This window comes from Lepidochelys kempii, chromosome 16, assembly GCF_965140285.1.
Source record: "Lepidochelys kempii isolate rLepKem1 chromosome 16, rLepKem1.hap1, whole genome shotgun sequence".
Lineage (NCBI taxonomy): Eukaryota > Metazoa > Chordata > Testudines > Cheloniidae > Lepidochelys > Lepidochelys kempii.
The window spans coordinates 727,824-743,442 of record NC_136395.1 but is presented as its reverse complement, the minus strand read 5'-3'; positions in this window follow the sequence as shown (position 1 = coordinate 743,442).

Sequence of the window (15,619 nt, the reverse complement as noted above, 5' to 3'; positions counted from 1 at the left end):
ACTCAAACTCCCCTGTTTACAGCTCAGTTTGCAAGCTCCTGTGCCACTGCAGCTGTCTGTGCCGCTGCCTGACTGGCTGCTACCTTTATAGGACCCCTAGTCAGTGAAGCCCCGCCCCCTAATCAGGGCTCAGCTTCTCTCCCAGCACAAAGCCCCTCCAAGCCTCTACACATACAGATACTACCAATACAAAACCAAACAAACACAAATACCTTCTCCTCCAACAGAACTCCCACTCAAACTCCCCTGTTTACAGCTCTGTTTGCTAGCTGCTGTGCCGCTGCCTGACTGGCTGCTACCTTTATACGACCCCTAGTCAGTGAAGCCCCGTCCCCTAATCAGGGCTCAGCTTCTCTCCCAGCACAAATCCCCTCCAAGCCTCTACACATACAGATACTAGCAATACAAAACCAAACACACACAAATGCCTTCTCCTCCAACAGAATTCCCACTCAAACTCCCCTGTTTACAGCTCTGTTTGCTAGCTCCAGTGCCGCTGCAGCTGTCTGTGCCGCTGTCTGACTGGCTGGTACCTTTATAGGACCCCTAGTCAGTGAAGCCCCGCCCCCTAATCAGGGCTCAGCTTCTCTCCCAGCACAAAGCCCCTACACATACAGATACGACCAATGCAAAACCAAGCACACACAAATACCTTCTCCTCCAACAGAACTCCCACTCAAACTCCCCTGTTTACAGCTCTGTTTGCAAGCTCCTGTGCCGCTGCCTGACTGGTTGCTACCTTTATAGGACCCCTAGTCAGGGAAGCCCCGCCCCCTAATCAGGGCTCAGCTTCTCTCCCAGCACAAAGCCCCTACACATACAGATACGACCAATACAAAACCAAGCACACACAAATGCCTTCTCCTCCAACAGAATTCCCACTCAAACTCCCCTGTTTACAGCTCTGTTTGCTAGCTCCTGTGCCGCTGCCTGACTGGCTGCTACCTTTATAGGACCCCTAGTCAGTGAAGCCCCGCCCCCTAATCAGGGCTCAGCTTTTCTCCCAGCACAAAGCCCCTCCAAGCCTCTACACATACAGATACTACCAATACGAAACCAAACACACACATATACCTTATCCTCCAACAGATCTCCCACTCAAACTCCCGTGTTTACAGCACTGTTTACTAGCTGCTGTGCCGCTGCCTGACTGGCTGCTACCTTTATAGGACGCCTAGTCAGTGAAGCCCCGCCCCCTTATCAGGGCTCAGCTTCTCTCCCAGGACAAAGCCTCTACACATACAGATACTACCAATACAAAACCAAACACACACAAACACCTTCTCCTCCAACAGAACTCCCACTCAAACTCCCCTGTTTACAGCTCTGTTTGCTAGCTCCTGTACCGCTGCAGCTGTCTGTGTCGCTGCCTGACTGGCTGCTCCCTTTATAGGACCCCTCGTCAGTGAAGCCCCGCCCCCTAATCAGGGCTCAGCTTCTCTCCCAGCACAAAGCCCCTCCAAGCCTCTACACATACAGATACCACCAATACAAAACCAAACACACACACAAATACCTTTCCTCCAACAGAACTCCCACTCAAACCCCCCTGTTTACAGCTCTCTTTGCTAGCTCCTGTGCCACTGCAGCTGTCTGTGCCGCTGCCTGACTGGCTGCTGCCTTTATAGGACCCCTAGTCAGTGAAGCCCCGCCCCCTAATCAGGGCTCAGCTTCTCTCCCAGCACAAAGCCCCTACACATACAGATACCACCAATACAAAACCAAACAGACACAAATACCTTCTCCTCCAACAGAAGTCCCACTCAAACTCCCCTGTTTACAGCTCTGTTTGCTAGCTCCTGTGCCCCTGCAGCTGTCTGTGACGCTGCCTGACTGGCTGCTACAATCATAGGACCCCGAGTCAGCGAAGCCCCGTCCCCTAATCAGGGATCAGCTTCTCTCCCAGCACAAAGCTCCTCCAAGCCTCTACAAACACAGATACCACCAATACAAAACCAGACACACACACAAATACCTTCTCCTCAAACAGAACTCCCACTCAAACTCCCCTGTTTACAGCTCAGTTTGCAAGCTCCTGTGCCACTGCAGCTGTCTGTGCCGCTGCCTGACTGGCTGCTAGCTTTATAGGACCCCTAATCAGGGAAGCCCCGCCCCCTAATCAGGGCTCAGCTTCTCTCCCAGCACAAAGCCCCTCCAAGCCTCTACACATACAGATACTACGAATACAAAACCAAACAAACACAAATACCTTCTCCTCCAACAGAACTCCCACTCAAACTCCCATCTTTACAGCTCTATTTGCTAGCTCCAGTGCCGCTGCAGATGTCTGTGCCGCTGCCTGATTGGCTGGTACCTTTATAGGACCCCTAGTCAGGGAAGCCCCGCCCCGTAATCAGGGCTCAGCTTCTCTCCCAGCACAAAGCCCCTACACATACAGATACTACCAATACACCACCAAGCACACACAAATACCTTCTATTCCAACAGAACTCCCACTCAAACTCCCCTGTTTACAGCTCTGTTTGCTAGCTCCTGTGCCCCTGCAGCTGTCTGTGCCGCTGCCTAACTGGCTGCAACCTTTATAGGACCCCTAGTCAGTGAAGCCCCGCCCCCTAATCAGGGCTCAGCTTTTCTCCCAGCACAAAGCCCCTCCAAGCCTCTACACATACAGATACTACCAATACGAAACCAAACACACACATATACCTTCTCCTCCAACAGAACTCCCACTCAAACTCCCGTGTTTACAGCACTGTTTGCTAGCTGCTGTGCCGCTGCCTGACTGGCTGCTACCTTTATAGGACGCCTAGTCAGTGAAGCCCCGCCCCCTTATCAGGGCTCAGCTTCTCTCCCAGCACAAAGCCTCTACACATACAGATAATACCAATACAAAACCAAACACACACAAACACCTTCTCCTCCAACAGAACTCCCACTCAAACTCCCCTGTTTACAGCTCTGTTTGCTAGCTCCTGTTCCGCTGCAGCTGTCTGTGCCCCTGCCTGACTGGCTGCTCCCTTTATAGGACCCCTCGTCAGTGAAGCCCCGCCGCCTAATCAGGGCTCAGCTTCTCTCCCAGCACAAAGCCCCTACACATACAGATACTACCAATACAAAACCAAACACACACAAATACCTCCTCCTCCAACAGAAGTCCCACTCAAACTCCCCTGTGTACAGCTCTGTTTGCTAGCTCCTGTGCCGCTGCCTGACTGGCTGCTACCTTTATAGGACGCCTAGTCAGTGAAGCCCCGCCCCCTTATCAGGGCTCAGCTTCTCTCCCAGCACAAAGACCCTACACATACAGATACTACCAATACAAAACCAAACACACACAAATACCTTCTCTTCCAACAGAACTCCCACTCAAACTCCCCTGTTTACAGCTCTGTTTGCTAGCTCCTGTACCGCTGCAGCTGTCTGTGTCGCTGCCTGACTGGCTGCTCCCTTTATAGGACCCCTAGTCAGTGAAGCCCCGCCCCCTAATCAGGGCTCAGCTTCGCTCCCAGCACAAAGCCCCTACACATACAGATACCACCAGCACAAAACCAAACACACACAAATACCTTCTCCTCCAACAGAACTCCCACTCAAACTCCCCTGTTTACAGCTCTGTTTGCTAGCTCCTGTGCCCCTGCAGCTGTCTGTGACGCTGCCTGACTGGCTGCTACAATCATAGGACCCCTAGTCAGCGAAGCCCCGTCCCCTAATCAGGGCTCAGCTTCTCTCCCAGCACAAAGCTCCTCCAAGCCTCTACAAATACAGATACCACCAATACAAAACCAAACACACACACAAATACCTTCTCCTCAAACAGAACTCCCACTCAAACTCCCCTGTTTACAGCTCTATTTACTAGCTCCAGTGCCGCTGCAGCTGTCTGTGCCACTGCCTGACTGGCTGGTACCTTTATAGGACCCCTAGTCAGGGAAGCCCCGCCCGCTAATCAAGGCTCAGCTTTTCTCCCAGCACAAAGCCCCTACACATACAGATACTACCAATACAAAACCAAACACACACAAATACCTTCTCCTCCAACAGAAGTCCCACTCAAACTCCCCTGTTTACAGCTCTGTTTGCTAGCTCCTGTGCCGCTGCCTGACTGGCTGCTACCTTTATAGGACGCCTAGTCAGTGAAGCCCCGCCCCCTTATCAGGGCTCAGCTTCTCTCCCAGCACAAAGCCTCTACACATACAGATACTACCAATACAAAACCAAACACACACAAACACCTTCTCCTCCAACAGAACTCCCACTCATACTCCCCTGTTTAGAGCTCTGTTTGCTAGCTCCTGTGCCGCTGCCTGACTGGCTGCTATCTTTCTAGGGCCCCTAGTCAGTGAAGCCCCGCCCCCTAATCAGGGCTCTGCTTTTCTCCCAGCACAAAGACCCTACACATACAGAAACTACCAATACAAAACCAAACACACACAAATACCTTCTCCTCCAACAGAACTCCCACTCAAACTCCCCTGTTTACAGCTCTGTTTGCTAGCTCCTGTACCGCTGCAGCTGTCTGTGCAGCTGCCTGACTGGCTGCTCCCTTTATAGGACCCCTAGTCAGTGAAGCCCCGCCCCCTAATCAGGGCTCAGCTTCTCTCCCAGCACAAAGCCCCTCCAAGCCTCTACACATACAGATACCACCAATACAAAACCAAACACAAACACAAATACCTTCTCCTCGAACAGAACTCCCACTCAAACTCCCCTGTTTACAGCTCTGTTTGCTAACTCCTGTACCGCTGCAGCTGTCTGTGCAGCTGCCTGACTGGCTGCTCCCTTTATAGGACCCCTAGTCAGTGAAGCCCCGCCCCCTAATCAGGGCTCAGCTTCTCTCCCAGCACAAAGCCCCTCCAAGCCTCTACAAATACAGATACCACCAATACAAAACCAAACACACACACAAATACCTTCTCCTCAAACAGAACTCCCACTCAAACTCCCCTGTTTACAGCTCTATTTGTTAGCTCCAGTGCCGCTGCAGCTGTCTGTGCCGCTGCCTGACTGGTTGGTACCTTTATAGGACCCCTAGCCAGGGAAGCCCCGCCCCCGAATCAGGGCTCAGATTCTCTCCCAGCACAAAGCCTCTACTCATACACATACTACCAATACAAAACCAAACACACAAATACCTTCTCCTCCAACAGAACTCCCTCTCAAACTCACCTGTTTACAGCTCTGTTTGATAGCTCCTGTGCCGCTGCGTGACTGGCTGCTACCTTTATAGGACCCCTAGTCAGTGAAGCCCCGCCCCCTAATCAGGGCTCAGCTTCTCTCCCAGCACAAAGCCCCTCCAAGCCTCTACACATACAGATACTACCAATACAAAACCAAACAAACACAAATACCTTCTCCTCCAACAGAACTCCCACTCAAACTCCCGTGTTTACAGCACTGTTTGCTAGCTGCTGTGCCGCTGCCTGACTGGCTGCTACCTTTATAGGACGCCTAGTCAGTGAAGCCCCGCCCCCTAATCAGGGCTCAGCTTCTCTCGCAGCACAAAGCCCTTACACATACAGATACCACCAATACAAAACCAAACACACACAAATACCTTCTCCTCCAACAGAACTCCCACTCAAACTCCCCTGTTTACAGCTCTGTTTGCTGGCTCCTGTGCCGCTGCAGCTGTCCGTGCCGCCGCCTGACTGGCTGCTCCCTTTATAGGACCCCTAGTCAGTGAAGCCCCGCCCCCTAATCAGGGCTCAGCTTCTCTCCCAGCACAAAGCCCCTACACATACAGATACCACCAACACAAAACCAAACACACACAAATACCTTCTCCTCCAACAGAACTCCCACTCAAACTCCCCTGTTTACAGCTCTGTTTGCTAGCTCCTGTGCCCCTGCAGCTGTCTGGTTGCTACCTTTATAGGACCCCTAGTCAGGGAAGCCCCGCCCCCTAATCAGGGCTCAGCTTCTCTCCCAGCACAAAGCCCCTACACATACAGATACGACCAATACAAAACCAAGCACACACAAATGCCTTCTCCTCCAACAGAATTCCCACTCAAACACCCCTGTTTACAGCTCTGTTTGCTAGCTCCTGTGCCGCTGCAGCTGTCTGTGCCGCTGCCTGACTGGCTGCTACCTTTATAGGACCCCTAGTCAGTGAAGCCCCGCCCCCTAATCAGGGCTCAGCTTTTCTCCCAGCACAAAGCCCCTCCAAGCCTCTACACATACAGATACTACCAGTACGAAACCAAACAAACACATATACCTTCTCCTCGAACAGAACTCCCACTCAAACTCCCGTGTTTACAGCACTGTTTGCTAGCTGCTGTGCCGCTGCCTGACTGGCTGCTACCTTTATAGGACCCCTAGTCAGTGAAGCCCCGCCCCCTTATCAGGGCTCAGCTTCTCTCCCAGCACAAAGCCCCTACAAGCCTCTACACATACAGATACCACCAATACAAAACCAAACACACACACAAATACCTTTCCTCCAACAGAACTCCCACTCAAACTCCCCTGTTTACAGCTCTCTTTGCTAGCTCCTGTGCCACTGCAGCTGTCTGTGCCGCTGCCTGACTGGCTGCTGCCTTTATAGGACCCCTAGTCAGTGAAGCCCCGCCCCCTAATCAGGGCTCAGCTTCTCTCCCAGCACAAAGTCCCTACACATACAGATACCACCAACACAAAACCAAACACACACAAATACCTTCTCCTCCAACAGAACTCCCACTCAAACTCCCCTGTTTACAGCTCTGTTTGCTAGCCCCTGTATCGCTGCAGCTGTCTCTCCAGCTGCCTGACTGGCTGCTCCCTTTATAGGACCCCTAGTCAGTGAAGCCCCGCCCCCTAATCAGGGCTCAGCTTCTCTCCCAGCACAAAGCTCCTCCAAGCCTCTACAAATACCACCAATACAAAACCAAACACACGCAGAAATACCTTCTCCTCAAACAGAACTCCCTCTCAAACTCCCCTGTTTACAGCTCAGTTTGCTAGCTCCTGTTCCGCTGCAGCTGTCTGTGCCCCTGCCTGACTGGCTGCTCCCTTTATAGGACCCGTAGTCAGTGAAGCCCCGCCCCCTAATCAGGGCTCAGCTTTTCTCCCAGCACAAAGCCCCTACACATACAGATACTACCAATACAAAACCAAGCACACACAAATACCTTCTCCTCCAACAGAGGTCCCACTAAAACTCCCCTGTTTACAGCTCTGTTTGCTAGCTCCTGTGCCACTGCAGCTGTCTGTGCCGCTGCCTGACTGGCTGGTACCTTTATAGGACCCCTAGTCAGTGAAGCCCCGCCCCCTAATCAGGGCTCAGCTTCTCTCCCAGCACAAAGCCCCTACACATACAGATACGACCAATACAAAACCAAGCACACACAAATGCCTTCTCCTCCAACAGAATTCCCACTCAAACACCCCTGTTTACAGCTCTGTTTGGTAGCTCCTGTGCCGCTGCAGCTGTCTGTGCCGCTGCCTGACTGGCTGCTACCTTTATAGGACCCCTAGTCAGTGAAGCCCCGCCCCCTAATCAGGGCTCAGCTTTTCTCCCAGCACAAAGCCCCTCCAAGCCTCTACACATACAGATACTACCAGTACGGAACCAAACACACACATATACCTTCTCCTCCAACAGAACTCCCACTCAAACTCCCGTGTTTACAGCACTGTTTGCTAGCTGCTGTGCCGCTGCCTGACTGGCTGCTACCTTTATAGGACGCCTAGTCAGTGAAGCCCCGCCCCCTTATCAGGGCTCAGCTTCTCTCCCAGCACAAAGCCTCTACACATACAGATAATACCAATACAAAACCAAACATACACAAACACCTTCTCCTCCAACAGAACTCCCACTCAAACTCCCTTGTTTACAGCTCTGTTTGCTAGCTCCTGTACCGCTGCAGCTGTCTGTGTCGCTGCCTGACTGGCTGCTCCCTTTATAGGACCCCTCGTCAGTGAAGCCCCGCCCCCTAATCAGGGCTCAGCTTCTCTCCCAGCACAAAGCCCCTACAAGCCTCTACACATACAGATACCACCAATACAAAACCAAACACACACACAAATACCTTTCCTCCAACAGAAGTCCCACTCAAACTCCCCTGTTTACAGCTCTCTTTGCTAGCTCCTGTGCCACTGCAGCTGTCTGTGCCGCTGCCTGACTGGCTGCTGCCTTTATAGGACCCCTAGTCAGTGAAGCCCCGCCCCCTAATCAGGGCTCAGCTTCTCTCCCAGCACAAAGCCCCTACACATACAGATACCACCAACACAAAACCAAACACACACAAATACCTTCTCCTCCAACAGAACTCCCACTCAAACTCCCCTGTTTACAGCTCTGTTTGCTAGCCCCTGTATCGCTGCAGCTGTCTCTCCAGCTGCCTGACTGGCTGCTCCCTTTATAGGACCCCTAGTCAGTGAAGCCCCGCCCCCTAATCAGGGCTCAGCTTCTCTCCCAGCACAAAGCCCCTACACATACAGATACCACCAATACAAAACCAAACACACACACAAATACCTTTCCTCCAACAGAACTCCCACTCAAACTCCCCTGTTTACAGCTCTCTTTGCTAGCTCCTGTGCCACTGCAGCTGTCTGTGTCGCTGCCTGACTGGCTGGTACATTTATAGGACCCCTACTCAGTGAAGCCCCGCCCCCTAATCAGGGCTCAGCTTCTCTCCCAGCACAAAGCTCCTCCAAGCCTCTACAAATACAGATACCACCAATACAAAACCAAACACACGCAGAAATACCTTCTCCTCAAACAGAACTCCCACTCAAACTCCCCTGTTTACTGTTCTATTTGCTAGCTCCAGTGCCGCTGCAGATGTCTGTGCCGCTGCCTGACTGGCTGGTACCTTTATAGGACCCCTAGACAGGGAAGTCCCGCCCCCTAATCAGGGCTCAGCTTCTCTCCCAGCACAAATCCCCTCCAAGCCTCTACACATACAGATACTACCAATACAAAACCAAACACACACAAATACCTTCTCCTCCAACAGAACTCCCACTCAAACTCCCCTGTTTACTGCTCTATTTGCTAGCTCCAGTGCCGCTGCCTGACTGGCTGCTACCTTTATAGGACCCCTAGTCAGTGAAGCCCCGCCCCCTAATCAGGGCTCAGCTTCTCTCCCAGCACAAAGCCCCTCCAAGCCTCTACACCTACAGATACTACCAATACAAAACCAAACACAAATACCTTCTCCTCCAACAGAACTCCCACTCAAACTCCCCTGTTTACAGCTCAGTTTGCAAGCTCCTGTGCCACTGCAGCTGTCTGTGCCGCTGCCTGACTGGCTGCTACCTTTATAGGACCCCTAGTCAGTGAAGCCCCGCCCCCTAATCAGGGCTCAGCTTCTCTCCCAGCACAAAGCCCCTCCAAGCCTCTACACATACAGATACTACCAATACAAAACCAAACAAACACAAATACCTTCTCCTCCAACAGAACTCCCACTCAAACTCCCCTGTTTACAGCTCAGTTTGCAAGCTCCTGTACCGCTGCAGCTGTCTGTGTCGCTGCCTGACTGGCTGCTACCTTTATAGGACCCCTAGTCAGTGAAGCCCCGCCCCCTAATCAGGGCTCAGCTTTTCTCCCAGCACAAAGCCCCTCCAAGCCTCTACACATACAGATACTACCAGTACGAAACCAAACACACACATATACCTTCTCCTCCCACAGAATTCCCACTCAAACTCCCCTGTTTACAGCTCTGTTTGCTAGCTGCTGTGCCGCTGCCTGACTGGCTGCTACCTTTATACGACCCCTAGTCAGTGAAGCCCCGTCCCCTAATCAGGGCTCAGCTTCTCTCCCAGCACAAATCCCCTCCAAGCCTCTACACATACAGATACTACCAATACAAAACCAAACACACACAAACACCTTCTCCTCCAACAGAACTCCCACTCAAACTCCCCTGTTTACAGCTCTGTTTGCTAGCTCCTGTACCGCTCCAGCTGTCTGTGTCGCTGCCTGACTGGCTGCTCCCTTTATAGGACCCCTCGTCAGTGAAGCCCCGCCCCCTAATCAGGGCTCAGCTTCTCTCCCAGCACAAAGCCCCTCCAAGCCTCTACACATACAGATACCACCAATACAAAACCAAACACACACACAAATACCTTTCCTCCAACAGAACTCCCACTCAAACCCCCCTGTTTACAGCTCTCTTTGCTAGCTCCTGAGCCACTGCAGCTGTCTGTGCCGCTGCCTGACTGGCTGCTGCCTTTATAGGACCCCTAGTCAGTGAAGCCCCGCCCCCTAATCAGGGCTCAGCTTCTCTCCCAGCACAAAGCCCCTACACATACAGATACCACCAATACACCACCAAGCACACACCAATACCTTCTCCTCCAACAGAACTCCCACTCAAACTCCCCTGTTTACAGCTCTGTTTGCTAGCTCCTGTGCCCCTGCAGCTGTCTGTGCCGCTGCCTTACTGGCTGCAACCTTTATAGGACCCCTAGTCAGTGAAGCCCCGCCCCCTAATCAGGGCTCAGCTTTTCTCCCAGCACAAAGCCCCTCCAAGCCTCTACACATACAGATACTACCAATACGAAACCAAACACACACATATACCTTCTCCTCCAACAGAACTCCCACTCAAACTCCCGTGTTTACAGCACTGTTTGCTAGCTGCTGTGCCGCTGCCTGACTGGCTGCTACCTTTATAGGACGCCTAGTCAGTGAAGCCCCGCCCCCTTATCAGGGCTCAGCTTCTCTCCCAGCACAAAGCCTCTACACATACAGATAATACCAATACAAAACCAAACACACACAAACACCTTCTCCTCCAACAGAACTCCCACTCAAACTCCCCTGTTTACAGCTCTGTTTGCTAGCTCCTGTACCGCTGCAGCTGTCTGTGTCGCTGCCTGACTGGCTGCTCCCTTTATAGGACCCCTCGTCAGTGAAGCCCCGCCGCCTAATCAGGGCTCAGCTTTTCTCCCAGCACAAAGCCCCTCCAAGCCTCTACACATACAGATACTACCAATACAAAACCAAACACACACAAATAACTTCTCTTCCAACAGAACTCCCACTCAACCTCCCCTGTTTACAGCTCTGTTTGCTAGCTCCTGTGCCCCTGCAGCTGTCTGTGACGCTGCCTGACTGGCTGCTACAATCATAGGACCCCTAGTCAGCGAAGCCCCGTCCCCTAATCAGGGCTCAGCTTCTCTCCCAGCACAAAGCTCCTCCAAGCCTCTACAAATACAGATACCACCAATACAAAACCAAACACACACACAAATACCTTCTCCTCAAACAGAACTCCCACTCAAACTCCCCTGTTTACAGCTCTATTTACTAGCTCCAGTGCCGCTGCAGCTGTCTGTGCCACTGCCTGACTGGCTGGTACCTTTATAGGACCCCTAGTCAGGGAAGCCCCGCCCGCTAATCAAGGCTCAGCTTTTCTCCCAGCACAAAGCCCCTACACATACAGATACTACCAATACAAAACCCAACACACACAAATACCTTCTCCTCCAACAGAAGTCCCACTCAAACTCCCCTGTTTACAGCTCTGTTTGCTAGCTCCTGTGCCGCTGCCTGACTGGCTGCTACCTTTATAGGACGCCTAGTCAGTGAAGCCCCGCCCCCTTATCAGGGCTCAGCTTCTCTCCCAGCACAAAGCCTCTACACATACAGATACTACCAATACAAAACCAAACACACACAAACACCTTCTCCTCCAACAGAACTCCCACTCATACTCCCCTGTTTAGAGCTCTGTTTGCTAGCTCCTGTACCGCTGCAGCTGTCTGTGCAGCTGCCTGACTGGCTGCTATCTTTCTAGGGCCCCTCGTCAGTGAAGCCCCGCCCCCTAATCAGGGCTCAGCTTCTCTCCCAGCACAAAGCCCCTCCAAGCCTCTACACATACAGATACCACCAATACAAAACCAAACACAAACACAAATACCTTCTCCTCGAACAGAACTCCCACTCAAACTCCCCTGTTTACAGCTCTGTTTGCTAACTCCTGTACCGCTGCAGCTGTCTGTGCAGCTGCCTGACTGGCTGCTCCCTTTATAGGACCGCTAGTCAGTGAAGCCCCGCCCCCTAATCAGGGCTCAGCTTCTCTCCCAGCACAAAGCCCCTCCAAGCCTCTACAAATACAGATACCACCAATACAAAACCAAACACACACACAAATACCTTCTCCTCAAACAGAACTCCCACTCAAACTCCCCTGTTTACAGCTCTATTTGTTAGCTCCAGTGCCGCTGCAGCTGTCTGTGCCGCTGCCTGACTGGTTGGTACCTTTATAGGACCCCTAGTCAGGGAAGCCCCGCCCCCGAATCAGGGCTCAGATTCTCTCCCAGCACAAAGCCTCTACTCATACACATACTACCAATACAAAACCAAACACACAAATACCTTCTCCTCCAACAGAACTCCCTCTCAAACTCACCTATTTACAGCTCTGTTTGATAGCTCCTGTGCCGCTGCGTGACTGGCTGCTACCTTTATAGGACCCCTAGTCAGTGAAGCCCCGCCCCCTAATCAGGGCTCAGCTTCTCTCGCAGCACAAAGCCCCTCCAAGCCTCTACACATACAGATACTACCAATACAAAACCAAACAAACACAAATACCTTCTCCTCCAACAGAACTCCCACTCAAACTCCCCTGTTTACAGCTCAGTTTGCAAGCTCCTGTGCCACTGCAGGTGTCTGTGCCGCTGCCTGACTGGCTGCTACCCTTATAGCACCCCTGGTCAGTGAAGCCCTGCACGCTAATCAGGGCTCAGCTTCTCTCCCAGCACAAAGCCCCTACACATACAGATACCACCAATACAAAGCCAAACACACACAAATACCTTCTCCTCCAACAGAACTCCCACTCAAACTCCCGTGTTTACAGCACTGTTTGCTAGCTCCTGTGCTGCTGCCTGACTGGCTGCTAGCTTTATAGGACCCCTAGTCAGGGAAGTCCCGCCCCCTAATCAGGGCTCAGCTTCTCTCGCAGCACAAAGCCCTTACACATACAGATACCACCAATACAAAACCAAACACACACAAATACCTTCTCCTCCAACAGAACTCCCACTCAAACTCCCCTGTTTACAGCTCTGTTTGCTAGCTCCTGTACCGCTGCAGCTGTCTGTGCAGCTGCCTGACTGGCTGCTCCCTTTATAGGAACCCTAGTCAGTGAAGCCCCGCCCCCTAATCAGGGCTCAGCTTCTCTCGCAGCACAAAGCCCTTACACATACAGATACCACCAATACAAAACCAAACACACACAAATACCTTCTCCTCCAACAGAACTCCCACTCAAACTCCCCTGTTTACAGCTCTGTTTGCTGGCTCCTGTGCCGCTGCAGCTGTCCGTGCCGCCGCCTGACTGGCTGCTCCCTTTATAGGACCCCTAGTCAGTGAAGCCCCGCCCCCTAATCAGGGCTCAGCTTCTCTCCCAGCACAAAGCCCCTACACATACAGATACCACCAACACAAAACCAAACACACACAAATACCTTCTCCTCCAACAGAACTCCCACTCAAACTCCCCTGTTTACAGCTCTGTTTGCTAGCTCCTGTGCCCCTGCAGCTGTCTGTGACGCTGCGTGACTGGCTGCTACAATCATAGGACCCCTAGTCAGGGAAGCCCCGCCCCCTAATCAGGGCTCAGATTCTCTCCCAGCACAAAGCCTCTACTCATACAGACACTACCAATACAAAACCAAACACACACACAAATACCTTCTCCTCCAACAGAACTCCCACTCATACTCCCCTGTTTAGAGCTCTGTTTGCTAGCTCCTGTGCCGCTGCCTGACTGGCTGCTACCTTTATAGGACCCCTAGTCAGTGAAGCCCCGCCCCCTAATCAGGGCTCAGCTTCGCTCCCAGCACAAAGCCCCTCCAAGCCTCTACACATACAGATACTACCAATACAAAACCAAAAACACACACAAATACCTTCTCCTCCAACAGAACTCCCACTCAAACTCCCCTGTTTACAGCTCTCTTTGCTAGCTCCTGTGCCACTGCAGCTGTCTGTGCCGCTGCCTGACTGGCTGCTGCCTTTATAGGACCCCTAGTCATTGAAGCCCCGCCCCCTATTCAGGGCTCAGCTTCTCTCCCAGCACAAAGCCCCTACACATACAGATACAACCAACACAAAAGCAAACACAAACAAATACCTTCTCCTCGAAGAGAACTCCCACTCAAACTCCCCTGTTTACAGCTCTGTTTGCTAGCTCCTGTACCGCTGCAGCTGTCTGTGCAGCTGCCTGACTGGCTGCTCCCTTTATAGGACCCCTAGTCAGTGAAGCCCCGCCCCCTAATCAGGGCTCAGCTTCTCTCCCAGCACAAAGCCTCTCCAAGCCTCTACACATACAGATACTACCAATACAAAACCAAACACACAAAAATACCTTCTCCTCCAACAGAACTCCCTCTCAAACTCCCCTGTTTACAGCTCAGTTTGCTAGCTCCTGTTCCGCTGCAGCTGTCTGTGCCCCTGCCTGACTGGCTGCTCCCTTTATAGGACCCGTAGTCAGTGAATCCCCGCCCCCTAATCAGGGCTCAGCTTTTCTCCCAGCACAAAGCCCCTACACATACAGATACTACCAATACAAAACCAAACACACACAAATACCTTCTCTTCCAACAGAAGTCCCACTCAAACTCCCCTGTTTACAGCTCTGTTTGCTAGCTCCTGTGCCGCTGCCTGACTGGCTGCTACCTTTATAGGACCCCTAGTCAATGAAGCCCCGCCCCCTAATCAGGGCTCAGCTTCGCTCCCAGCACAAAGCCCCTCCAAGCCTCTACGCATACAGATACTACCAATACAATACCAAACACACACACAAATACCTTCTCCTCCAACAGAAGTCCCTCTCAAACTCACCTGTTTACAGCTCTGTTTGCTAGCTCCTGTGCCGCTGCAGCTGTCTGTTCCCCTGCCTGACTGGCTGCTCCCTTTATAGGACCCCTAGTCAGTGAAGCCCGCCCCTAATCAGGGCTCAGCTTTTCTCCCAGCACAAAGCCCCTCCAAGCCTCTACACATACAGATACTACCAATACGAAACCAAACACACACATATACCTTCTCCTCCAACAGAACTCCCACTCAAACTCCCGTGTTTACAGCACTGTTTGCTAGCTGCTGTGCCGCTGCCTGACTGGCTGCTACCTTTATAGGACGCCTAGTCAGTGAAGCCCCGCCCCCTTATCAGGGCTCAGCTTCTCTCCCAGCACAAAGCCTCTACACATACAGATACTACCAATACAAAACCAAACACACACAAACACCTTCTCCTCCAACAGAACTCCCACTCATACTCCCCTGTTTACAGCTCTGTTTGCTAGCTCCTGTGCCGCTGCCTGACTGGCTGCTACCTTTCTAGGACCCCTAGTCAGTGAAGCCCCGCCCCCTAATCAGGGCTCAGCTTTTCTCCCAGCACAAAGACCCTACACATACAGATACTACCAATACAAAACGAAACACACACAAATACCTTCTCTTCCAACAGAACTCCCACTCAAACTCCCCTCTTTACAGCTCTGTTTGCTAGCTTCTGTGCCGCTGCCTGACTGGCTGCTACCTTTATAGGACCCCTAGTCAGTGAAGCCCCGCACCCTAATCAGGGCTCAGCTTCGCTCCCAGCACAAAGCCCCTCCAAGCCTCTACACATACAGATACTACCAATACAAAACCAAAAACACACACAAATACCTTCTCCTCCAACAGAACTCCCACTCAAACTCCCCT